Genomic DNA, 26,744 nt, shown 5'->3' on the forward strand with positions numbered 1-26,744 from the left:
ATCCAATATACATTTTGGAATTTGTTTACATTGAATGCTCAAAATGTTAAAACTAAAACAACACCATCGAAGAAAATTATGATGGAAGTACTCCGAATATTGTTTTTTATCTACCCATGAGCATTGTTAGTAAAATAGTAAAATTACTTAATCAACTTAATAAATTTAAATTTATTCCAAGTACTTTCTATGATATTTTCAATGCAAAGAAAATACTTAGAAAATAATTAAGCATTAAAACTAAAACTTTTTTAAACTTCTAAAAATAATCCTTTCTAATAGAGGGACTGATGTGGACATTTATATTTAATACATGAAATGATGATAATGACAATGATGATGATGACGCTGGTATATTCTATTTAAAAGCTTTATCATACACATACTCATACACAGAACGCTTATACATACCCAGTAAACAATTTTTTCAGACATGTCTGATGTCAGAAATTTTCTGAAATAATTCTTATACTTTATCAGAATTTTTAACGAATTTCTAAATTTTCTTTTAGACATTTTACAGAATAATCGGCAAACTGTTTGTTAGACTTTTCTGCACATTTTCTGAAGTATTAAACAATTAACATCAGACTTGTCAGCATATTGTCGAAAGGGAATTTCAGTGTTACGACAATTATGAGAAAATTATGGCGGAGGACAATTTGTTTTTTTATTCCTATATTATTTTTTAGAAATAAAGGAGAATAGTCTGTACATTTTCTGAAGTAAAATATAAAATGGCTTAAGAATTATATCCGATAAATCTGCACATAATCTGAAGAGAATTGTTTTTGTAACTTCGTCAGACAATTAAGCGAATAATATACATTTCCTTTAGAATAGTCTGCACATTTTCTGATATTTTTAGCTCGGTCATTTTATTCCCATTTTCAGTGCTTTTGTAAGAAAACTTTGCGACAACTCTGCAGATTATCTGAAGGAAATTTTGTTTTGTTTTTAATAAAAATCATGCACAAACTTGTTTATATTTTGAAATTCGTCATCTGTAAAATTACATAATTTTTTATGGTTTCATTTTATAATTTCAAATAGATGTATGTAATGAACTCTATTTTCGTATATAATATGTAAATAGTAAACCATACTATTTTATTAATTTTAAAATTAATCTATAAGTTTCTGTTATTTTTTTATGTACCCTTAAGAAATCATGAATAATGGAAGCTTATAAATTATTATTAAAATTAATAAAATTAAACCATAATAAATTATATATGTATATGAAAATAGTTTTCATCAGACGTTGATCAGAATAGTCAGCCCATTTTCTTATACTTGATCAGACTTTTGTACGAACTGTCGGAAATTTTATCAGACATTTATCAGACTTTCTTATATTTGATTAGACTTTCGTACGAGATGTCGAAAGAATGTCAGACATGGTATCAGACATTTGTCCGACTTCAATAAGATTTGTCGAAAATTTCTACAGAATTTCCCCAGGAAGTTACATCAGATTTCGTACCGAATTCTGAACGACAACTCTGCACATTTTTCCGAATTACCTCAAACAAAGAGTTTCGAATTCCGAGCAACCTTTCATACGATTTTCGTAACGAATTCTGACGGAATTCGGATACGAAATCGGCAACTTGTGCAGACTGTCGGTACGAATTCGGCAAAAATTGTTTAGTGGGTACATACATATGTATTGTGCTTATTTAGTCGAACCCGTACTCACATTATTAACCTTCATAAATTCAGATTTTAAATTAATGAACTTATAAAAATGTTTATAATTTTAAATCATATTTTAACTATCACAAGGTAATCAAAAGTAACGTCAATATGTTTCAATCAACATGTTGCCTGCTACATTTTTATAAACAACTCAATAAAGTTTGCATAAATTATTTACTATTATTTTTAAAAATTCCATTCATTGATGGACCGTTTTTCAAAAAAAAAAAAACACATTCGAAAATGGCAAATTCGAATAAATTTCATTGGTCTTAACGTGAAAATTAAACGAAATAATTCTTTCGAATTACTGCTCAACTCAACATTTCTTATTCTTCTAACTAACGAAGTAACTGACGGACGGGCTGGACTTGTGAATGTTCAGTTTCTATCTTTACAAATATTTTTTCTGTTCTGGTGTTGTTTTTGTTACTGATGTTATTGTTGCTGTTCTTATATTTTTGGGATACATTTACAAGGGTCGTCGTCATCATCATCGTGGTCGTAGCCAGCGTATAAAACGTTAAAACGCAAAACTCGAGCTAACAAAATGCCAAAGAATAAGACAAGCAGAACTGAGCTGATACTGACAGGGGCAGCAATGAATTTTTGTTCTTTTATGTATGTAAGTAGTTGTTGCCTTTATTTTTATTTTATAAATTTTGTGCGAAAAATTGTTATTATGTATCTATGTATCTGAATACACACGTTTGTATGTATGTTTGGTAGAATGTATGTTATGTCGGTACTTGTAATGTGTTTTACTTTTTTGTATTTTTGGAAAATTTTGTTTGTTGTAGGGAATGAATAAAAACGAACGATGATTTTGAAGTGTGAGTCAATTTGAAGCAATTTAAGCGATTTTTTTATTAAGTGCAAAATATGCAGGAAATTGGAGCACTTTATTGTTGGGAGTTTGTTTTTAGTTTTGTTTCCGTTTATTTGACTACAGTCATATTGCACACATTCAATAAGTGTCTACAGATACTTCTTAAAATTATTAAAAATAAGTAGTGGATATTGTTAAAATTCGTTTTAATATCAATTAAAAAAATTTAAATTATTCTTGTTAAATATTGTAAATTTTGCTACAATATTAAGTTGACAAGACATTTCCGGTTTCAAATAAGAGTGACTATAAATAAACCTTAAAAAGCTTCATTATGAAATTAAACCAAATTTGAAAATATAGTCGGGCACAAACTAGCATATGATACCCTACACCAGTTATGAATATATTTAAAATATGATTTATTTGTAATAATTTCATTGGTCTGAATTTCATTAAAATGAATTGTGGACGTTCAAGATATTTTCCAAAGGAGAGTTTGAATGGGAGTTAAGGCAAAATAAGACCAAATCCTTACAAAAAAATCTTATATAAATCGCAATTATGCCGATTTTTGTAGTGATAGTTGAAAATATAGACCGACTGATGGTCAGCCAGCCAGACAGACATGGCGTCTGAGTCTATTGGTATACGTTAAAGTGGATATTGGATAAAGTTTCTAATTTCGGAACTATATAATTCCCAGAAATTTAAGCAAAACATTTCCTTAAACTAACTGAGAGTTCCCAAAGAAGAAAATACAACAAACATCAACACAAACGCATGATACTCTCTCCAATGTAGTGGTGTAGGGTATACAAATTTTATTATTTGTGCTAAAATATCTAAACAATTGTATAAATTTTCAACATTTGTTTAATATTTTGTATTTTTTGTTGTTGTTGCTGTTTTACTTTGCAGTACTTTGTTAAACGTATTTAGTCAGTTATTTGTGCTAAATTCTCAAGTTGAAATAAAAATTCTAAGAAATAACAAATACAACAAAATATATTAAAAAACAACAAATATCACTAAAATACAAACTCCAATAAAGGTATATCCAAAATAACAAACTAAAGACAAAAATGTCTTGAAAGGCAACCCAAAAACCCTAAAACTACAGACGACAAGCAGAAAGAAAAAAATGTTTTAAATGAGAACTTTGACATTTAAGTTTCTTCGTTAGTAGAAAACAATAACAACAACATTCATATGCTGCTGTTCTTAGAAAGTTTGAAATAAAATTAAAAAATAATTTTAAAATGAAAAGCAAAACTGGAATCTTTACACTAAATACAAAAATATATATTTATTTAAATTTGTTTATCACATAAAAAAATTTGTACTTTTGTTTCAAGTTAAACAAGTTGAAAAGGAAGTTTGTGTCAAAGCGTAGTTACAGGGTACGAAGCGTAAAATGATGGGCAAAGTGAAACTTTTGCTCTTCTCTCATACACTCAGTCATGAAAGTGTGAATTCTTTGTATTTAAACAAAAAATGCGGCGTATTTGTGTTGTTACACCAACTAAATGGAAAATTTTCAACTAATACATAAGTCCCTGTTTAGATCTGATAAAATATATATAATACCTATCTTTACCCATAATATAAAGGAGGTAGCTATGGCATAAAGGTAACACTGTGTAATGCTGAAATATTTTGATCACTTAGGATTCGAGTTATCACCACTGCTTGAAAGTGCTACCTGTTTTCTTCATAGCGTATACGTTTAGTTAAACACCAATTAAAAATAAAAGTAACATTCGTATGAAATTTTTTATCTTTGTTACTTAGTTTTATTTACTTATTAACCCGACTGTAATTATCACATGCCTCTTGTTATACGAGCTTGTAATATTTGCACCCAAAAACATTTTTTCCAACAACAAGCCTGGTGGCCAGCCAACGAAGCATTGCGAAAATTTTTCGTTATAATTTAAATTATGTTTTCACTTCATTTTTGTAGTTTTTCGCTTTTTTATGTTGCACATGAGTTAAACACACAAGCAATTGCCATTGTTTAATTGCTGTATCGAAAAAAAACTATTGTTTGGTTAAGTTAAGATAAGATTTTTTAGATACAATGATTTTTTTTATTAATTCGAACCAATTAATATAAATCAGAAGAAAAAAATTAAGAAAAGTCTGCCATTAAATTACAGTTATTACCATAAAAATCAATTTATCTTTTGGTAACATTACTAAAAGATATTTATTTGTTAGAACATGGAATAGAAATAAATTATTGTAATTTATGTTTTAACAAATTAATAAAAGTCAGGAAGTCTGTAAAGATTTTAAAACTCATAACTTTTTCTAATTACACGCAATAAAAATATGATTGGCAATGATTACAGTAATCATTTCAACATGATTGTTAAATATTTATCAATGTTGTAATCATAATTCAAGTTGTGGTAACCATTTTTTTTTCAATTTGTTTCGTTTTCCATCCTTAAATCCACATTAACAGAAATCATTAAAATCAATCAGGGAAATTTTGCATTATTAACGTATTGTAAATAGATTTTAAAAACGTACTTCGTTCGGTGTTCTACAAAATTGTACAAATAAATTTGAACTTGGCGTTTCTTAACAAATTTTTTAATAGACGCCATAATTTTTTTTTGTTAAAAATAAATAAAATGCTTTATACATATATTATTAAAGACGTGGTTTTCAAATACATAGTTTCTTTTTTATAAACCAAAACTAAACTTGGAATAACTGAAGCATATAAGCTTTTAAAGCCTGCTGGAAATGGGTCGTCTACGTGGTAGAGAATTAACATAAAAATTTCTCGAGGGGGTTTTGAAATCAGTGAGGCATTTAAATAATAATTGCGAAGTATTTTTAAATACAACATCTTAGTAACTAAAATAAAAGAAGGACTCAAAATATTTTTTTCTTCAATACCGTCGGCAAAAATAATTTTATTGATTTTTTAATTTTGGTATTTGAAACAACACTCTGTTGCTTTAAATAACAAAAAATTACGTAGTTTGTCTGAGTCTTGTGTACAAAATTTTTTTTTCTTTATTTGTACCTAAATATTTTTGCCAATTCCAAAATAAATCACACAATAAAATTCTACGTTTTTCTTCTGGTTGTTCTTTTTGTTTGTCTTAAATACCCAGAAAAATGAATAATGGCTGCTTTTTTGTTACTCGACCTCCATAAAACACACATCCGTCGATTCACATTGATCAACCCATAAATATACAACACACTCTCAAACATTTAACAAACGCACTCATTTCACAACAAAGAATTCACCGTCTCATACACTGAGAGAGAGAAACGAGTAAACATGGCAACGTGCAAACAACAACAATACTGAAAATCAAGCAGGAATCAATTTTGCCAGCCATTGAATGCCGTCGGCAAAAACTAAAAAAATTAACAACCATTGTGTTGTGTTGTCGTATACAGCTGTGCCGCTTGCTGCTTGTGTTGCATGTGGTGTGTCTTCAATGGTAGAACTTCAATTAATTTCAGCTCTGTGCGCCAACAGAAAACAAAGTGCATTTTGGGCCACATCAAATATGGAAGAAGTTGTGGTGGTGAGTTTGCAAAATTACTCTCTTGGTCTTTTTTTTACTCAACTCCGTAATAATAGTTATATCCTTGTTTACCGTTGTGTATTTATACATTATAAATGTTTGTGTGTGTGTTTTTGTGGGTAAGCGTAAAAATGATTAATTACTTTATTGTTTGTCTCTTTCACACAAATAGGAAATAAATAACTGTTTCTTTTGTTTGCCACTTAATCAGCTGTTTCCCGCCAAAGTTGTGTTTCCTCGCTCTTAGAATTTAAGAGAATGCTTTATAGTTTTGGTTTATTGACTGGAAGTGTGCTCTTAAATATTAAAAGAGATGTTTTCTCACTGGAATACTATAGGTATTGGTTGCAGAAAGTTGTAGTGAAGTTCATATAGTTTTTATCTAAGCGAAGTAATTATTATTAACTAATTTTATTACACTTGTAAATTTGCAAGTTTTTTCATTTGATATCGATCAAATTTACCATTTACATTCTATTGTTATTTTTTTAGATTAAAAAAGAGTTCGTATTTTTCCGGGAGAATTTTAATAACACTCTAATTTATCAGAATTTTGAACACAGACATTCTTAAAAATCGAGCTTTTAATAGTTTCTAAACCTCGCATATTACTTATGTATGTATTTCATTTTTCTAATTTTTAAAATAAAAATTTTATTTAACTCTAATAGTTAACATAAAGCAATATGCCCAAGATATTGGCTCGTCTAATGAAGCTGTGCATTATAAAAGCTTTAGCTCTAATTTTGAATAATTTTGATCTTTTATTCGAGTTAATATAAACAAAGCAGCAAACGAATGATGAACTTTTTCTTAGCCGCTTCTGTTAAAATGAATGAATCTTATAAATTTCCTTTTTTACAAGTTCCTAAAACAAACACAAATTATTTGTGCTCATTTAACAAAAAAAAACTGACCAACGTCAACATGATCAATTCATTTGACGGCAAATTGGAAATTGTACTCAATGCACCTAAATACATTCAGACAAAAGACGTCTTTGTAACCAACTACTTTAATACACTTTAAACTGAAAAGCTGAACTTGTTTAGACCAAATCTGCAAGAGAAAATAAAAGCGACAATCAACTAAGTAAACCATTGCAAAGGCAAGTAAATAGTCAACAGTTAATGCAAACACCTTCAAGATCTGTTTGTAAAAAACACAGACCAAAGACTGTCAGTGAATTAAGTATTACTAAATGGTCAATATGAACAAAGGACAGACAAAAAGTCTCACATAGTATAAAAACTAAAAAGGTTTATTAACAATGGCTAAATAAGTTTAAGGCCTAAATAAGAACGAAGACTGAGTCGTAGACACATGTGCATTTCGCTGGCAAGTCGGCAGCCTTACTGGCTGACTAGTTAGTTGGTTCTTTGGCTAGCAGCAGACCTTAAAAGGAAAGCCAGGTCACATACAAAACAGAACAAACGATTCTCTAAACGCACATACAAGTACAATTTCAGAACAACAAAGTGAACGAAATAAGCAGTCTACAATACATCGTGTTGTACATGCAACAACTCCAACAACAATAACAACTAACACAAATTTTCTTACTACGGCTCCTCATAAGAAGGGAATGTTGTTTAGTTCAAATAAATGGAGCGCTTGTTCAGCTTTGGAGTGTCTGTGTGCTAAGCTGACTGCTGGTGCTAGCGTTGTTGCGTTGCTTTTGTGTAACATGCTGCAAACAAAATGTCTTGTTTAGCAAAGTTTGAAACGGAAACAAGCAACATTTTGTAATGCTCTTGTTAGTTGTTTGATATTGTACTTTTTTTATTTATTTTTTATTATTGTTGTTGTCGTTGTTGTTATTATTATGTTTTTATACACAAAAAAAGGATGAACATTTTAACTTATAAAGTGCGTTGCGTAAACTGAAATGTTTTTGTTTCAATTTAACCCTTTAACACTGTACAAGTGTGACGATAAACTGAATAAAAAAAGTGTTATTCAAATTTATTGAACATTTTTCAAAAAGATATCTAAATTCGAATTTTATTGCGCAATAATACATTCAGATCTCGGAATTGATTGCTCGCTTAAAGGATGTTCGGAAAAAATGCCAACGAAACGTTTCCTAGCAAAGCAAGAAACAATTTTCTAACATAATTACTTTTGCTCTAATTAATGACTAAATTGTAATGATTTCCTAAAGGGTTAATGCTTTTAATGTTTTTGTTGTTCTGGTACTAAATGTTTAAGCTTGCGTTTAAGCAAACAGATAATGTGTGCAGGCATGCGTACACTTTTTACTGTTCCATCTTATGGTCACGCACGCAACTTAAGTTCTTCTCTGTTTTTGTTTCCTCGCCATCAAAAGGATAAACAGCTCCAAAAAAACACAATATTAGGTTCTGGAGTTGAATGTAAAAAAATAACAAAATTAACAAGGCTCAAAACACAATTTAAACTCATGCAAATTCGATGTCCAAAAACCAACAGCAACCAAAAACAACAACAACTACAAGAAAAACGCAACATTTAAAAAGATAAATAAATAATATCAAACCTAGCAACAACATTATTTCTACGTTTAAGTATATTGTGATTTCAATAAAGCTTTTCTTTTCTTCACGAACTAAATTCATACGTTCGTTGCTTGCATCTTCTTTGCAGAATGTGGCAGACAAGTGATAAACTTTTGTGGCCCCATTTGAAAACAGTTTCAAATGCATGTTTCCATACCATACATACAGTTCGGTGTAGTGATACTCGCCTCATAAGTAAGTTTTACCTGGATTAGTGCAACAAATGTTTTACAAACTCTATAGTCTCTACGTTACTGAAGTCTGATGTTTCTATCAGCAAGGCAACCTTAACCAACCCAAAACATGAATGAATCTATCTCGCACTTATACAAATATACGCACGCACATGTCCAGTTGTTATTGAAACTGCAGGTTTTCAGTGTTCCTGTTGCCTTGCCTTTCATCGCCTTTCAATATTGATTTCAAATTCAATTTCCATATGTAAATTTCAATTCAATTTTGGCATTTTATGGAATGTAAGCGAAATCTAAATGCGAGAGAACCAAATAAGACTAATTGATTAGCAGCAAACAAGATTTTTATCTTTTTGAAAACTTAATTATTTTTAGCAAACAACTGCACAAAAATTTCAGCATTCCTATATATTATAATTCGATTTAAATAAGATTTTAACACTTAGAGAAATTTCGGCTATTTTGAAGCTTAATTAAATTAATTAAAAAGTATTGAAAACTGTAGGCTATAAACATATCTATTTCAAATAATATATAATTCTGAATTATGGCTTACAATTTTTTTGTTTATTGTTTTAGCAATTGAAACTAAAATTTTTATAAGTGTAGAAAGGGATCTATTATATTATTTCCCATACTAGAACCCTGTTTTAGTTAAGTTAAATTTATTTTATTTTATTTGTTACTTTTGTTGTTTTGATTTTAATGAAAATGTCTTTTGTCAAAAGTTAAATTGTTGTTGTTTATGTGAACAACATATCATGTTGGCCATATAAGTCTTTTGTCGCTGGTAACGACAACAACAAATAAAACACGTAAATAGCCCTGCAGTTCGGAGTGTCTATCCTAAATTGGCGACTTTAGGCATATTCTAATTTACATGACACTAAATATTTTACTTCTCGTGGGTTGAATAACTCTGCATATAAGCTTAAAGCATCATTTCCCTCGATTACTTAACGTCACTAAAGTAACGATAACGATCTTCCTCTAAACGAAAAGGCATACATTGACTTATTAAAAAACTGTTGGGCAGTTTGGTTGTGTAACATACAGGATATATGTGAATGTGTTTAAGCATTTGTAATGTTAAATATGCAATTTTAACATCTTCTTTAAGAGCCCTGAAAAATCTTGAACTAAAAGCGTTGTCTGTCTGGGTAAATGTCTTTCTTTAGCCTGGCTCATTCATACCATGTTTAAACTTAAAAAAAACATAAAACAACAAAACGCGTTTAAAGCTGTGTTTAATGTCACATAAAAATGTCATTTAAGAAATAATAAAAAAATTGCTTTGCAAATGCTGTTGCTGCTGTTGTTATGTATTTCCCAAGCGATTTTTTTTAAATTTCGCGAAATTTACATATGATTCCCAAAAGTTGTGGCCGGTTGTTGTTATTTTTTTTTTGTTTCCAGTATAAAGTATGACCGGAAATTTGTAATCAGTACAATAATGATTTAAATTTTAATTCGATTATAAAACGTAAAGTGCCTCTCTTTCTTACCTTATTTTAACGAAAAGAAGATAGAAATTTCACAGGAAATTTCAAACACAGCTAATCCAAAAACTATTTTAAAGAGGAGGTGTGAACTGTAAAGAAATAGAAGAAAAAAAGAATTTTATTTAAAAAAAACAATTTCAAAATTTCTTATTAGTAAAGTAAATATGCAAATTGCAAATGTAAAGCTATTTTTCTATTTATCCGAGACCAAAACCATTTGAATGTTTCAAATAAGAATTGCCAAAAATTTAGTGTTTTAGTATTTTAATGATGATGACTGCGCATATACATGAATAAAATTTATCAGATGCGCCATCTGTTGTTCTGTAGGCTAAATTAATACTGTTACAAATACATGTGTATCTTTTGTCTAAGGCACTAGGCTCATTTGCTGCGTTCAACACCCAAACCCGTATATTTTATTAAATTTCTACTAAAATTTCTTGTACAATTTTGGAGCCTGATCAAGTTTTGCGGCGTTTAATACACAAACACGTACATACCCTACAGGAGATTTTTGCTCACGGACCCCTCCCTTAACTTCATGAAAAACTTCATATAAAAGAAGTGAAATTTTGCTTAAGTTTGCAAATTTGCTGAAATGGTAGAGATGTACTTTTTAATCGATGATATGACTAAAAAATTGCGCATTTTTTATTTAAAAATTAGTCCTTTAACTGATGTTTCTGTTCTGATAAGATACAAAAAAGATTTGTGTACATACATACAAATGCAAATTTGTAGATTGAAAAATTTTATAAACTTGAAGAGTTTTATAAAACATTTTCAATTAAATTTTTGGCAATTTTCTAAATGGAAATTTTTATTGTAGATATAATTTAGTTTAGATATTTATTAGCTGTAATTATTTTTGAAAATTTATAAATTAGAATATTGTGCATTAAATTCAATTATTATCCAAAATAATTAAAAATGTTTTTGAAAATTTTTTGAAAGGTCATTTTTTTGTTATTGAAATAACTCAATTAGTTTTATAGAATTTTTAAGTTAAAACAAGATATATGTAAATATAAATTTTACAAAATTTACAGCTATAAACAGATTTCAGATTATTTTTTTTCAATAAATTCTTTATTTATGGAAAGATTTTCAATAAAATTACCATTCGTAAAAAAATATGTAAGTTAAGGTTTACTTGTAATTGTTAAAGTACTGTTTAAGGTCTTTTATATCTACACAGAGGGAAAAAGAAATATACACGCCTGGTACCAAATTGACACCAAACCGTTTATAATTTTTCAATACAATCCGTTGTTAACACGTACAACACGTGTTAACGTGTTTATAATTGCAAACAATCCGTTGCCAATAGTGAGCTTACCACGTTTGTTAACATTTAGACAACGGATGTGTATAAAATTTAGAATTCGACAACGAATTGTTGCAATGTTGACAACGTTGCGTTGTATTTTTATTTTGTATTTTTATTTTAAAGTATGTATATACTTTGACAACGGATATTATTGAAAAATTATAAACTCTTTGGTGTCAATTCGGTAACAGACGTGTATATTCCCTCTGTTTACATACAACATATTTAAATCCCTTAATTAGCTAAATTCAATATTAACAAAAATATTCAAACTCAAATCAAATTTACATTTTTTAACACTAAATAGCCTTCGGACAAATATTTGAATTAATATTTCTCAATATGAATTCCAATTTAACTTTTGTTATATATCAATATATTAGAATATAAATCACATTTCAATCAATCAATAATAGAGATAAGTGCCATAAATATATTTTGAAAAGAAAAAAATGCTTTAAATAATGCATATTTATGCATATGACCAAAGACCACCCACTGGCAAAAATATCACTTTTTTATTAATTTATTTTAGCTATTTATAAATTTATAAACATAAATTAAATATTTAAAGCACAAACAGTAATTTAAGCGCCAAAACCATAAACTATTGTTGTGTCAATTAATGGATTGTAAAATAAAAAATAAACTTAAGTTCTCCTCAGGCCACTTTTCCCCCCAAGACAACACATTTAAAGTAAGTAGCACGATTTTTTTTAAATATTAATTGCAATCGATAAAATTTAAAAATTTTAAATTATTGTAAACAATACAAGTAAAATGCATGTCTGTTTGTTTGTAGTTGTCATTAGTAAAAGGGAAAAAACAATTCAAGAAGCCACTACCAACCAAAGTGTTGATAAAACACAATACAAATTGTTAATTTTTTATTATTAAGTATTTATTTAGTATGCACATGTCGAAAATTGATTAATTGCATTCACTCAGTCAATCGTTCATTTATTTCTAATATGAAAAAAACAACAACAACAAAGAAATGCAAACATTTATTGAAACTTACACATTAGTGCCACACAAACAATCGTCCATGCGATCAATTCAACAATTCAATGATCGCAATCAGTCACATACAACGACAACAAAAACAGAATTAGCAAAAAAGTCATTTGCAATTAAACAAAAAATCTATTAAATTGATAAGCTTTTATATGTATATTTAGTCAGTGAAGTTTATTTACGCATATTGAGTTGTTTGCAGGTTGCAACTTTGATTTTTGATTTGTGTAGACAAAAGCAATAAAACCGAAACAAATTTAATTTTAATTACTTAAACTAAGTGTTGCATACTAATTTTCTATGACCCGCTAAAACCTATAAGGAATTTGTTGTGATAAAGTAAACTGTAGTTTAAACTTGGTTTAATAAACGGAATGTTTTGAGGAAACAAGAAATATTTTTGTATTTTTATTTTAAAGCTGTGGTAGAATGTGTCATGAATCGATGTTGCTAAAAGCTTGCCTTAATGTTTATGATCTGATAATTGTGTTACATACATATGTAAAACCTTAAGTTCTTTAAAACTATGAAAGAAATATATTAAAATGTAAACAACTCTTTTAAACTACTGCCCCAAAACTGCCGAACGATTATTAAACTACTTTGAAATCAAAGACTTTTACGTTCTTCTCGTTTATTGCTCTACTCTGGATGAAACAAACTTTTTTTAAAAATTGTCTTTTGTAGTGTCAATTGTTTTCATATTATTCTCATATTCTTGCAACAGAACTTTTAATGCAACCAAAGCAAACAAATAATAAACACCGACACAATTAACACTCTTTGCTGTGAAAACGTGTGTACATGGTGTCGAACCAAGTGCATACATATGTCACTCTCAAAATAAACCACAAACAGCCAACAGAACAAACAAAAAAGGACGGCATCCTTTATGAACCAAAAATACAAAAAGCTCTGTTAAATTGTTAAAGCTCAAGAAACGAACGAATTAACTTTGAATCATTTTCAAACAAAACAAACTGTTGTGAATTTCACAAAAACAGATACAAAAAACCAAATAAGAAGAATAATAATAAAAAAACACTACTGAAACGCTTAACTCAACTCCATACTCTGTCGTAATCTGTTTAACGAGGGAGTTTTACAAAACACCGCTCAACAGCAGCTACAACGAGTGTGAACCCAAAAAAATATTCAAAGTTGAGAGAAGTCGTTGAACACTTTAGGGATACCCTACACCAAGAAAAATATATGAAAATGTTCTGAAATTAACGTTCGTTTGTTTTCACTTATCCTTTTAATGATGGACTATTTACAAAACATATTTATTACAAAGAAGTACAAAAAAGTATTAAACTCAATTATACGAGTTAATAAATTAAGCCATTTTCCTAATTTTTTGCAAACTCTTTAACCAACTAGATACAACATTAAACTCAACATATCACTGTGCATACTATATATATATAAGAGTTCAAAGCTGAAATTAAACTTTGTGAAAATCCTAAATCTTGAAGTTTTTACAGTCGTACTAGTACGTATTTGGCGCGACAATGGCGCAAATGAATGAAATCAAAATGTGTCGGTTCTGTTCATTCGCCTGCCTTTTGTTTTAGCAATTTTTTTTCTTCTTTTATATTTCAAACTTAACTTTACAATATGACACCATACAATTTTCTTGCTGTTTTGGTGTTTGTAATGCTTTTCTAAAAAAAAAACATTTTTGTCACAATTGTTTTTATTGTACTTAAAGTTTTAAGTTGCTGTTAGTACTTTTAGGGCATCTTTAAATTGCTTGCTGTGAGTACTTTTTTCCACCAACTTTATATGGACCTTGGTTGACTCTTTTTTGTTTTTTTGTCGTCAGTTTTGATGTGTCTTGACATTAAAAGCTGGGAAAGTGTCAAATAAGTGGTAGGTATAAAAAGCATTGTTTACTTTGGGCTTATAGAAAGAAAAGCTATGTGAACTTTTGGGTAGTATAAGATAAGTTTTTTAATTCTAAAAGTTTATTTTAGTTTTTAATTTTGACAAATTGACAGTATTTCCTAATATGCATATATGGTGTTTGTTATTAGAAGTTGTTGCATAAACCTGTCATAAAAGTAAACAATGTTGTTGTGAAATTATTAACAATAAGTTCAGGAAAATACAAAAAGTGTACTAAGGAATAATAAGTTAAAACTTTGAATGACTGTATAAATAAATTTTTATTAAGAGCTTAACATAAACTTCCAGTAGGTTTATCCTTTAACCTAACCCCAGTGTTCTAAACATAGTAGAATAACTTAATATTTAAAAGTTCAAAAGAGGGGGTAAAAATTAAAAAAGCTTTATGGACATTCGAAACACATTAAGAGGATAATTTGTAAAGTATGAATATCGTTACATAAAGCTTTTATAAATGCTATGGAGGACTTCTGCACTACATAAAAGTTTTGGGTTTTGCTAAAAGCTGAGCTAAATAGCTTTGAGTGCATAATACAAAACTTAAAAGGATTGTATATTTTTTAATTAAATATTTCAAAGATAAAAGATTTTTTTCATAAAATTTATAGAGGTTTCCATATAGCTTTTATTAGGTTTATGTCTTTGCTATATGTGTAGTTTAAAGGACATTTTACTGCAAGAATTAATCGTAAGAAGGATACTTACTCTTACGGTTAATAATTGCACTAAAATATCCCTTAAACTACACATAAAGCAAAGACATAAACCTTATAAAAGCTATAGGGAAATATCTGTAAACTGTTGCATTAACATACAACTGTAAAAGAACTAAAATGTTTATAGAGAATTTATATAATATTTAAAAAAGCATAAAGGGCTAGCATAATATTAATAATTTTAACAGTAATGATAGTTGAATGTTAAATTATTAACAGCAATCTTACTTAACTGTAAACTAAAACTGTTACAAATTATCCTTACAATGTTAAAGAAAAAATAATATACTTTTACTATAACATTTTTAAATTTCGATTAACAGTTTTATAAATAAGTTCTTTTATAGTTTTTTTCCAAATTTCAATGTCACCAGAGACCACACAAAAATTATAATTTTACCTTACTTCAGCTTGTACTTTTTTCATACAAGTTGAAACATTTAAACGTGTAAATTTGTTAACAAAATTACTTAAAATGCGGTAACAATTTATAAATAACAAATTATACAAAACAACCAAACAACAACAATAAAAACTACAACATACATATATTATTTTTGCTGTTGTTTTTTATTTAAAGTAATTTCCTTTTAATTTAACGACTTTGCCGACACGTTAAATACTATAACAACATCTACAAAATATAAATTTCAAAAAAATAAAATCACATAAAAAACAATAAAATAAAAATTACATGATTCGTCGTAGCATGATCTATGATAAGTCATAAATACTACAGACATTCAAACAAACTCTCATACAAACCGTCTAAAAATATAAACGAATGAATGAATAAATAGCACAAAATAACTTATTTTACACAAAAAAAAAGTAGCATTCTGTTCGAAAAAAATTAAAAACAATTTATGAGTGTGATTTTTTTGTAAAGGCGCTACACGAATGAGTTGGGCAATATTGATTGAATTGAGGGATTTACATAGTCATAGTAGTATTAACGAAATACATATAACATATATAATTCATAATAGAAGAATTTATCAAAAATGTTTTCAGAAGAAGAACTTTTTGATAAAATTTCCTATAAATGGAAATATTACAGATTTTTTGTTTGTTTTTTAATGCCGAAAAATAACTTTAAATTATGTTAAGAAATGGATTCAGCTTAAATGAATTTTATCTGAAGCATATTTACTAAACTTAGTTTAGTTAAACATTATTAAGGTATGTATACTGTGTCATACTTCAGGTTTCAAAAATAACGTAGTGTTGCGGTAGCAGTTTTTTCATTTCAAAATTTTTATTTTAAACAGCCAGATTTGCATTTTGATGAATTACCCTCGAAAAATGTTTAAATTTCGGTAAATTGTGTGTGATTTTTTTCACAGCACTTTTTTTATTTTGTATATTTTTAATTTCGGTAAATATTTACCTGGTTCAAACACGTATAATTTAAATATAATAACATATTTTATGACATTATAACTAAATGTATGTATACAGACATGCATCAGACACATTCAGAAATTTACGTACACTCACTCACTTGGATACTCAAAACCTTAAGTCCAGTTTGGCGTTTTCTGTCTGTTGTCTTTCTTGTTGTGGTTGCTTTTTTGTTCGTTTTGTATTTCGGAGAAAATTTGTGTGACTTGAAATTTTAATTAATTTCAACTGGTCGCAAAATTAAATACGAAAAAAGTATGTTATTTTTGATGATCATTAATTTTGTTTAAGTTTGTTTCAATTGTGATTTTAAAACAAATTTAAACGATTTTGTATTGTGTGATAAAATAAAACTTGCGCCAGTTAAAATCAGTAAATTTAAATGAACAGCAAATAAATGTGTGAGAGATGTTTGAATGACTACTACTACTAGTACTGGTGGGGCGGATGATTGAATACTTAGATGGCTGGCGGAATGGATGATGTGTTGCTTACGAAAGTCATTGCAAAAGGTCACGTCGTTTTCAGTTTTATTTTTTAACTTTTGTTCTTTTGCCGCCTTCTACTAGAGATTTTTTGTAGCTTATTTTTGATTGTTTTATTTAAACTATTTGTGTTCAGTGATGTCAACTTTTAATAATAACAATTTGTTTATTTGTTAATATAAAGCTGTAAATAGTTTGAAATCATACATAGCAAGCCAAAAATAATGAACCGACAAAAAAATTTTATTTTTTGATAAGTTAGTACAATTAGTTAGTTATTTTGGTTACACCACTACTTAGGATTCGTAGTGTTCTAACAACGAAAACACTTTTCTCTGGTCTTTTTGGAACTTTTTTTATACTTTATGGATAAGGCCAATTTTAAATTCAAAAAGAAATTATATAAGTTAAGTGCCTAATACATGTACACAGAGGGTAAAGGAAATATACACGCCTGGTACCAAATTGACACCAAAGAGTTTATAATTTTTCAATAACATCCGTTGTCAAAGTATATACATTAGTTCGACTCACTTTGTATGGAAAGCAAAAACGTGATTTTGTTACCCCTCTTAAAATTTAACTTGATTTGTTTTATGATGATTCCCAAAATATTTTAAATCTAGCGACGACCGTTCGTGAGCTGGACCAAATTTAAAAAAGGTATTTTTGAATTATTTTTTTTTAATTTTAGTTTTGTTTTGAAACAATATATGGGGTATCATTTGAAAGGGGTTTTAAAGCTGCATCCAATGATGTATTAATCATAAATAACCGTCTGCTCATAATTGTCATATTCCAAAAAATTTAATTTTTTAGGTTTTTCGTTAATATAAATAAAATGAATGCACAATTTTGAAAATTTTGCACACTACTAGCCGTGGCTTCTTAAAACATTTCAAATGATACCACGTATTGTATATTTTGTTTAAGAAAAAACTGTAAAATATTGAATTGAACTTGAAAAATCGTGTCCCACATAGGACATTTTCTTGAAAATTGTCCAGCTCACGAACGGACAACACTAAACCCAAAATATTTTGGAAAACATCATATTACAAACAGCGAATATTTTGAGGGGGGTAACTCAAGCTCCATTTTTTGTGAATCGGTCTAATATACATACGTACGACAACACTATGTAATATTGACAAATCTAAATTTTATACACATCCGTTGTCTAAATGTTAACAAACGTGGTAAGCTCACTATTGACATCGGATTGTTTGTCAATAGTGAGCTTACCACGTTTGTTAACATTACGTATGTATATACTTTGACAACGGATGTTAATATATATAAAATTTGTTTTACGAAATTGTTTCGTAATGTATACGAAATTGTACGAAATATTTTAATATAATGCAAAATAATTCAAAAACAAAAAAAAATATTAAATTTCATAAATTGTAAAATGTAAATTTAGAATAAAAAGGTGAAAATTACGAAATATTTAATTATGCAAAAATTTTTGGTAATTTTTAAATAATTTTGTTTAAAATTTATCAACCACACGATTTTTTCTTTTATGTTATAAAAAAATAATTCGTAAATTATATTATACTTTTGAAAATACTTTTAACGTTTTTCTAAGTATGTAGTTGTATTGGCATCCTTGTTCAGTAAATAAACATATATTCCCCCTCTGTCAATGTGAAAATTGTACATAAATAAAATAACAACTATGTACATACCGGCAAACTACTAAATGGACACTTCAATTTTTTCTAGTGCTCGCACATGTTATGAATGACAAGACAACAATGATAAACTGTATGATTTTATCACTTATTAAGCTTTTGATATTGTTTGGGCTTTTTGTTGTTTTGTTTTTGTTCTTTCTCTTTGACGTCTTTTATATCTACTTCTTAACGTTTAGTTTGCAAATTTAACTTTAGATAAATAGTTTTCAGAGGGAGAACAAATCTTAAACCTTTAAAAAAAAAACATCGGACATAATAAGATATTGCGGGAAGCTAAATATTTGCTTGCTTTTGTCGTGTTTTTTCAATAGCTGATTTCTTTTAATCCCTAATAGCTCTGGAGGCCGACCATTGATTTAGATACATTCTCTAGCACAACACAAGTCATTCTATGTCACATTGTCATTTAGTCAGTAAATTAATATTGGTCACTGAAAATACATAAACTTTTTGTTTTTTTTTCATGTCTCCAAGCCCAAAAAGGAAACAAAGCTTGAGTGATAGAGAAAGAGAAAAGATCAAAAGTTTGTGATAAAAATCACTTTACTCGCACATATGACAACAACTACATTCATACGTTCGGCATGATTATTGAATGCGGCTTTTTTTCTTTTGTAGTGTGTTGGTTGCTCTGTATCTGTGTTACAGTTTTTTCTTATATTTTTTTATGTGATTTACCGAACTTTATTGCCATCCCTGAATGCTACTGACTGTTTTTGTCAGATATAATAGAATTTAGATAGTTTGTGTTGTTTAACGCAAAGAATTCCAAAGTAATATTATTGAAAAAAAAAAGTAGAAAAACAAAATTGTTTCATGTTTGATTGTTACGCCAAAATCTGATATTCGCTTTCATAAATCTTCTTAGTCTATTCAAATATATTAATGGTTTTATCTTTATGGTCTTCATAATGATCTCTGCACTGAATTTAATAAAAGTTGTAATAAATTTTCTTACTTTATTTTACTTACTTATGTACATACATACATATTTATGTACATATATAGAATTGCTGAATTTCTATTAGGTAAACTATGCATTGATAGGGGCTTGAGAATAGTTTTTGTATTAGAGTCAATACATTTTATTTACACATGTATGTACAAATATTACCAAATTGGACATTGTAAAACGCCAAAAATATCGTAAAATTTTATATAGTTTTCTTATTTAAGATAAGCCGATAGTATATATATAAATATACCCAGCAAAAACTAGGTAAAATGACTTTCAATTGTAATTACTTACCTAACAACATACTTTTCAGTGACTACTACATATCGTCTGGATTACATAGAAGTAGTATAATAAGGCCTTACTAATAATGTGTTATACAAATATGTACTTTCTAAACTATTAGTAATCTTGCCAGTGAAGTTATAGAAGCTGTATACGTTTGTTCATGCGATTTACAATGACTACTTTTCCTAATTACTTGTAATCGTTTGCCGTTGAAGCAAATGTCGAACGCGACAGTCGAACACATTTAAAGTGTTAAAAATTTCAAAATAAAACTAAATTTTATTTTGGCAATAGCTTTTTATTAGCCCTATAATTGGTGCTAAGTTTGATCGCAAAAACTATCTTATATGGGGCCTAGGGTCAAACGGTTACAAAAATCGGCAGTACGTTTGACGGTTATATAAATTATAGTAACAATTTTTTTAGAAATAGTAGTATCCCAGCAAAAACTGGGTAATGGCTTTCAATTGTAATTACTTACCTAACAACAATGACTGCTATATATCGTCTGGATTACATAGAACTAGTCTAATATTGTCTTACTAATAATGTGATATACATGTAATCACATTGATTAGTCATCTTGTGAAGATATAGATGCTGTTTTTTCATGCGATTTACAATGACTACATTTCTTATTACTTGTAATCGTATGTGGTAAGTACTTGACATAAAATTATATTGTTTAAGTAAATTTTAGCATTTTAACACCTTACATGGTTATGAAAGTTTTTACTGGGATATTTAACGAAATTAGAAGCTCTAAAGCGTTTTTAGGGGTCCGGTTGTATGGAACCTAAGATAAATAAGGGAAAAATTTTAAATATTTTCAACACACTCCGTCTTTAGTATAACAGAAGACCATGTATACAATTTTGTTAACTTATCTTCAAAAATGCGAAAGTTAGAAGGTTTTTTATTTGTTCAGTCTTGGTAGACCTTCTCATGGAAATGCCCATATGTATATGAATTTAAAAGTTAATTTCCTTTTAGAAGAGGTGTGAATGTGTCTGCATTTGAAATGTACACATATTACTATGAAATAACAGTGACATTTACATTAAATCGTTTAAACACGAGAAAAAGAAAATATAATTCTGTAAAAAATTACAGACTTGGCAGAAAAAATAATTTTAATATTTATTTTATCTTGAGTCTTTTGTTTCTTAATTGCAAATTAAGTTTAGTACAAATATTAGTTCATTTCTAAAATTTCTAACAAATACTATAATGGAATTTAAAATGCTACATAAACTAATAAATCAGCTATTAAGCACTATTTTGATTACCACAACTGTATGTATATACTATTTAAAAAAGAAAAATAACAACCATCTTGCATGTTCCTCTCCATGTTCAATTGTTTTATTTATTTTTTAAGTCGTTTTATACCAGATTCAACAAAATACTTTTATTGTGTGACTGTGCCTCGTAGTAGTAAGAAATTTACAACATACAATATGTAAATAAAATTAAAACAAAATATAAATAAATAAAATGGAAAACTAACAAAAAAAATTAAATAATGTTTATGTAAAAATGTAGTCTATATATTAGACTACAGACAGAATTTTGCTCTTCAAATGATGCACTTGTTTTAAATAAACAACAGCAGGGACAAACAAACAAGATGCCCTTTTTTACAAAAAAAAAAGACAATGATTAATGGTTAAATCGATAAAAATAAACTTGTAGGTATAAAATGCAAACGTAAACACTCAATAAACTTCATTACTCGTACGCATTGTAAGGTTTTTTGGAATGTTTGAAAAATAAACATTTGAAATTTTAGTTCAAAATTTTTTTAAATTATAAAACATATAAAATACTGTTTAGAAAAAATCCATGAAACTTTTAGGTTATAAAAAAATATTTTAAATTAAACAAGCTTTTTATATTATTATGGGCAATTTCGTGTCAAGTGTCTCAACTTAAAAAAATCGATTTGGATGAAATTTACACCAAGGTTAGGACTATTGGATAGTAGGACAGACACAAATTTTTAGTTCTTTCGGTTAAGATGGGCCGGAGTTAAAAAAATATATTTTTTTTGAAACATTGAAGAAATATGTAGCTATCTAAACTCCTTTAGATAATTTTTACTAGGACCCATAGGTGAAAAGTTACACTCATTACCTACTATTCAATGGTACTACCCTTGGTGCAAATTTCATCCAAACCGATTTTTTGAGTTGGATCACTTGACACGAAAATGACCTTATATTAAATGGAAAATGATTTGTAGTCAGTTGGTAATAATTTTTATTCTCATTTTCTATACTTGCAGGAGAATTTTAATTGCAGTGCTTTAAAGTATTCAATCTCATTACAATAATATTAGCATTTTAAATAATTTTAGCTCTAATTTAGAGAAGTTGAATCTTAACTCTGGACATTTATAAATGTTGTAATTGTAATATAAATTCGATATACATAGAATAAAATATGAATATCCCCGTAACAAGTCACCAGGTTTTAAAGTATAATTCAAGACTAAGACAACATAAACAAGTTAGAGTGCTAAATTCGGTTGAGCCGAATCTTAAATACCCTCCACCAGCTACTTTTATATTAAGACTTTTCTAATTGGTCAAATATTTATAGAAATAAGTTATCTCATGTCTTAAATTGAAAAATCCCAAGATTTAAACAGCTTAAATCTATTACAATTCCAAGATTTATTGAACATTACAAACGTAATTTTCTTTATATTTTTATAGCGCTTAGCGATATTTAGTAATTTGCATGTATGCATGTGTGTGAAAATTAAAGGATTTTCAAAATACATATATATAATCTACACAAATTGATAATGCAACTAGTTAAATACGGTTAAAGTGCTTTCAGGGGCAGGACCTAGATATGACCAATTATAGTCCGATCGTAAAAAATTCTTTAAGCTAAATTTCTGTACATAAAAGCTATATTTCAGTAAAATTGTATATCTATATCGTAATTTTGTATAGCAGCTATGATCAATTATGGACCGATAGGAAAACAATTTCACAGTAATATTTCTCTGTATATGAGCAATACTTCTGCCAAACTTTATAGTTAGTAATGAGTAATGAGCGTTTAAGTGATTTTCGGGAGGGGACCTTGTATGGGAGCTATGACCAATTTTGGAGCGATCGGAAAAAACTTTCACAGTAATATTTCTATGCATATGGGCAATACTTATACCAAATTTTATATGGACATCTTAATTTAGTAATGAGTTATGCGCGTTTATGTGATTTTCGGGAGGGGACCTTGTATGGGAGCTATGACCAATTATGGACCGATCGGAAAAAACTTTCACAGTAATATTTCTATGCATATGGGCAATACTTATACCAAATTTTGTATGGATATCTTAATTTAGTAATGAGTTATGCGCGTTTAAGTGATTTTCGGGAGGGGACCTTGTAGGAGAGCTATGACCAATTTTGAACCGATCGGAAAAAATTTTCACAGTAATATTTCTATGCATATGGGCAATACTTATACCAAATTTTATATGGATATCTTAATTTAGTAATGAGTTATGCGCGTTTATGTGATTTTCGGGAGGGGACCTTGTATGGGAGCTATGACCAATTATGGACCGATCGGAAAAAACTTTCACAGTAATATTTCTATGCATATGGGCAATACTTATACCAAATTTTGTATCGATATCTTAATTTAGTAATGAGTTATGCGCGTTTAAGTGATTTTCGGGGGGGGGGACCTTGTATGGGAGCTATGTCCAATTATGGACCGATCCAGAAAATTTTTCTCTGAAAGAATTCTATTGACATAAGATTTTAATTTGTAAAATTTTGTGAAGATATCGACATTGTGATGGAAGTTATTAACGAAAAACCCGTTTTCCGGGAATATGTACTTTTGTATGGGAGGTATATGAAATTGTGGACCGATTCTGGCAATTTTCTGCACGGATCAAGATCTTGTGTAGAAAAGAATGTATGGTGATTTTCATGGAATTATCTTGCATAGTTTTGGAGAAAATTACATTAGAATGTGTAAAAAATGCTTATTTTTTTCGAGGTTGTTTTAAATTTTGATTCATAACTTTTCCCGATGTAAACCGATATTGCTCATTTTCAATACCAAACTGTACCGGATAATAATGAATACTTTGGGTGAATTTGGTTAAATTATATTGCTTCGTTTTAACGTGAGCGTGTTTTACACAGACAGACAGACAGACGGACGGACGGACGGACAGACGGACATAGCTAAATCGACTCAAAATTTCATAAGGACCCAGAATATATATACTTTGTTGGGTCTCAGATGAATATTTCTTGGTGTTACACACGGAATGACAAAGTTATATATACCCTCTATCACCACTGATGGTGGTGGAGGGTATAAAAAGGACATAAAAATTAAATTTGTTTGGTTGAGTTAGTTCTTTTAATTGTCTGTTAATAAGTAAGTTCATCTAACATCAATTTAAATTCTGTTTTAAATATTCTGTCTTTTAATTGTGTAAGTAAATATCTGTGTATGTAAGTTTGGTATGTAAGTAAAAAACATTCATTACATTGCATTTGTATAAAATACATACAACAATTGTTCCAAGGCATATACGTTCATACATAGAAAACCATAATTTAGATAGGAATTGGTTTAGTAACCCAGCAAAAACTTTACTTACTATATAAGTTCTAAAACAATACTAACTTATGCGTTTCTTCATCAAGATCAAATAGTGATGATAAGTGGAATTTCCTCAAGTCAAGGATCAGCAGTAGCTAATCTCCGTTGCTGCCAGTGGCTATCATAGAACTTAGTCATGCTTTAAATGGTGAATGTTCAAAGTACGCAGATATTAAAATCATCCCACTAAACAAAACCTCTTTCCGAACGTTGGTGAGTTGCTTCCTCAATTCTTGTGGATGGACCAAAACTTACAGTTATTAAATGTCAAAATAAACTATGATCAGGGCCGCACTAAGGAAAAGGGAATCGGCTGAGATTTCGGATTTAGTCGGTTTGTGATAATTCTATACATAGAGACACGCATTAAGACATCTGGTCCATTATTTTGTAATTTATATTGTTTGCTACCATATAAATTGTATTTTTCTAGCAACATTTGGTATGTTAGTAAGTATTTGAGTATATTAAATCTAAAACAAGTGAATTTTTTAAATAAACTTTATGACCATTGGCAGCAGCATCACATTCCCTCTATGTCTGTCTGTCTCTATTTAAGGGTTTAAATTCCAATTTCTATTCTAAACTAAAATGCTGTGTGTAAATATTTACAACAAAAACAACAACCATTTCCATCTAAATAAAGTTTAATAAACGAGCCACTTGTATGCCAACAAAAGTGTCCGTCTGTGCTTTTTGTGTTACACCAAGTGTAACTACTGTTTGTGCGAAAGTAAAGGAAAGTTTATATTTTACTGTCACTTCTGTTTTAGTTTCTTGTTGTAGTTGTTGTTTTTGCTACTGCTGCTGCTTCTGATACTGTTGTTTGTTGGCTGTTTGTTACTTAATTTTGTACGAGTACGTAGGACCATGTAAATGGTTCTACAAACAATGAATATTTTAATACTGTAATTTGACTTAAAAGGATGAATGTCTGTTGTCTTACTAGTGTTTTTTGTTTCTTCTTAAACCAACTTGATTTTTTCTAAAGTTCTGTGAAATATTTTTCATTTAAATTTTTGTGAAAAAATATAAATAAATAATGTGTTTTTTAACATTTTGCAGATGACCACATGAATTTAAAATTTAAAAGAATTTACCAATTTTTATTTTTTTTTTTGCAAACAATATGTTCAACTTTATTAAGTGTTTGGAATCCTGCTGGAGATCTATAGTATTCGATCTGTTTATTTTTCGCACCATTATTAAGTTCACCTAGAATCAAGCAGCCATTCCGGTATTTTCATGTAATAAATACTTCCTATATTATATTTTTTAATAACAACAATTTTATAATTTGTATTATGCAATATGCAAACACCTGTAATTAAAAGAAACTCTTTGAAAAAACGAAACAGAAAATTTAATTTCATAATTTCATTACAAAAATTAAAAAAAAGTGATTAAAAAGTTCCTCTTTCATGGGTATTTCCCTTGTAAAGTCTTTAAAGTGCAGACGTGCCATAAACTACACATGTTTTCTTTTCAATTCTTTCTTACAACATCAAACACACTTACACAAATTCTGGCACGCACATTCAACCAAAGACGCATTTTAACTATTTTTGTATCTTTTTTTTTTTAATGCCCTGCAGATTTTTAACGTGTTACCAAGTAATATAACGGGAAGTAAATCAAACAATTTAGTGACCCTAAGTAATCTTGAGACAAACTACTTGTTTTCACTGCACCATAGAAAGTTGTCGTTTAACCCAACTAGTAGTTCAGTTGATAATTTGTAATGGAAATGAATTGTGAAATTGTAGTCTTTGTAATTGTAACTAGTTGGGGATAGACTTCCTCATCTACAGGGTATATTTTTGCTGCTGCTGTACTTCCATATTCATGAGTGTGACTTGTTTGATTTTAAGGCGGCTTTTACAACACTCACATACAAATACAAGACTTGTTTTCTTCCTTCACTAAGTCAGTGTTAATTTAATTTTTCCGTTTAAG

General features: G+C 28.6%; 1 protein-coding gene across 4 annotated transcripts in view; it reads right to left on the bottom strand.

Moving 5' to 3' along the window:
- LOC119616014 (homeotic protein antennapedia) overlaps positions 1 to 26,744 on the bottom strand; it is a 187,079-nt gene that overhangs the window by 118,298 nt on the left and 42,037 nt on the right. For all 4 annotated transcript variants that reach the window (XM_037972136.1, XM_037972132.1, XM_037972137.1 and 1 more), the window contains exon 3: positions 10,330 to 10,415. The gene's annotated coding sequence lies outside the window, so the exon portion shown is untranslated. The remainder of the gene's footprint in view (positions 1 to 10,329; positions 10,416 to 26,744) is intronic.

The sequence above is a fragment of the Lucilia sericata genome, unplaced genomic scaffold, assembly GCF_015586225.1.
Source record: "Lucilia sericata isolate MDLA Ls3-8-SP2 unplaced genomic scaffold, ASM1558622v1 Contig000052F_arrow, whole genome shotgun sequence".
NCBI classification, from domain to species: domain Eukaryota; kingdom Metazoa; phylum Arthropoda; class Insecta; order Diptera; family Calliphoridae; genus Lucilia; species Lucilia sericata.